Genomic DNA, 2,089 nt, shown 5'->3' with positions numbered 1-2,089 from the left:
GCTTCAAGCTTCAAACACACACACACACACACACACACACACACACACACACACACACACACACACACTCTTCATGAGAGTCTCACAAGACAACACTGAAAAGACACAATTAGACATTCTCTCTAGGGTTTTCATCATTAACTAAAACTAAAGCCATAAAAATAGTAACACTTTACAATAAGGTCACATTAGGTAACATTATTAATGCAGTAACAAACATTAACTAACTGAGCAGTACATTTGTTACAGTATTTATTATTATTCTTAACATGAGCTAATAAAAATGCAACTGTTGATTGTTAGTTTATGTTGGCTCAGGTTCATAAATAATATTAACAACTTTTAATTTTAATGATGTATTAGTAAATGCTGAAATTAACATTAGACATTAATAAATGCTTGAGAAGTATTTTTCATTTTTAGTTAATGTAAACCAATGTTGCAATTTTAATGCAATTAACTAATCTTAACAAATAAAACCTTGCTGTAAGGTGATACAAAATTAAAATTAATTTATATATTTAAATAATTAAAATAATTAAAATAATAATAAATAAATAACTTTTTTTTTTAAATGATTTCAGCTGGTTGCCAAGGCAACATTTCACATTTTCATGTAGTTTAAATTCATTTTGATGTACTAAAATAATTTAAAATATGAATTTCACTGATCTGAAATGACACTGATGTGGTCTGATCGGGGTTTGACTCGTGACTGATACGACTCCAGAGATTTCCCAGATTAATGTCCGACTGCCACAGGAAGTCCATCTGACATCAGAACGACTCGTGTGTGTGTGTGTGTGCGCATGTGTGTGTGTGTGTGTGTGAGCGTGTGCGTGAGTGTGTGTGTGTGTGAGAGTGTGTGAGTGTGAGAGTGTGTGAGTGTGCCTGAGTGTGTGAGTGCGTGTGTGAGTGTAAGTGTGTGCGTGTGTGTGAGTGTGTGTGTGTGCGTGTGTGTGAGTGTGTGCATGTGCTTGTGTGTGTGTGTGTGTGTATGTGTGAATGAGTGCGTGTGTGTGTTTATATGCCAGTGCGAAAACATCACGTCAGTAGCTGAAACAACAACAGCTGCTGCAGCTACGATGCTTTACACTCTTCAAAATAAAGTTGCTTCACGGTGATGCCATAGAAGAACTTTTTTGTCTGAATGGTTCCATAAAGAAGCTTTAACATCTGAAGAACCTTTCTGTTTCACAAAAGCTTCTTTGTGGTGAAAGAAGGTTCTTCGGGTTATAAAAAGCTAAGAAAGAGATGGTTCTTTAAAGAACCTTTGACTGAATGCTTCTTTGTGGAACCAAAAATGGTTCTTCTATGGCATCGCTGTGAACAACCTTTTAAGCTCCTTTATTTTTAAGAGTGTACCGACCCGTCCACACAACTGGACTGCCACTGTAAAAAATACAACTGCATATTCTCCACTTTACGAAATCATTTGAGAATCAAATTCTAAAAAAATGCTTTTTTCTTGAAACTACATAAAAACTCTTGTCAGACCAACAAAATGACCCCAAATGTTGTCCAACTACTCAAACACAGTTTTCTGAACAAAGAATTTCATATTGTTGAAATGTTAAGGCTTTGTGAGTTCCCAGCATGCATTGCAGCATTAATAAATTATGCGGTTAAGGTTTATTTAACAATTCACTGTTTATCATTTGTAAATAAACATAAAATTGATAAAGTGGTGACTTTTTACACATTCTTTTTTCCCATCCAGAAAACAGAAAAAATGTATTACCTCAATGAGAGTAACTGTTGCTGTGACAAGAATTTTTCTATTAGCGAAATAAGACAACCAGCATTGCATGAACAAACTAATTTACGTTTGCTAAACAAAGAGTCCTGACTAAACCATCAGCTGTCCCATCCAACACTTGCTTAGCAGAAGGACAGCTCTGAGGAACTCAATGTGAGAGCTCAAGCCTGGATAACACTTTGTTAAACATTATTTAGCAAATCTGTGTCTGTAAGCATAAGAGCTCCGATGACCCCAAGTCCTGAAACTCAGTGCGTGTGTGTAATTAATGAGTGCAATTATTATAATTCTGAGGAGGAACAGCATGTCTCAATGAGAAACAGATGCGGC

This window comes from Sinocyclocheilus anshuiensis, unplaced genomic scaffold (genome assembly GCF_001515605.1).
Source record: "Sinocyclocheilus anshuiensis isolate Anshui unplaced genomic scaffold, SAMN03320099.WGS_v1.1 scaffold1761, whole genome shotgun sequence".
Classification (NCBI taxonomy): domain Eukaryota; kingdom Metazoa; phylum Chordata; class Actinopteri; order Cypriniformes; family Cyprinidae; genus Sinocyclocheilus; species Sinocyclocheilus anshuiensis.
The sequence above is the reverse complement of the archived record's forward strand: the minus strand, read 5'-3'. Positions refer to the sequence as shown.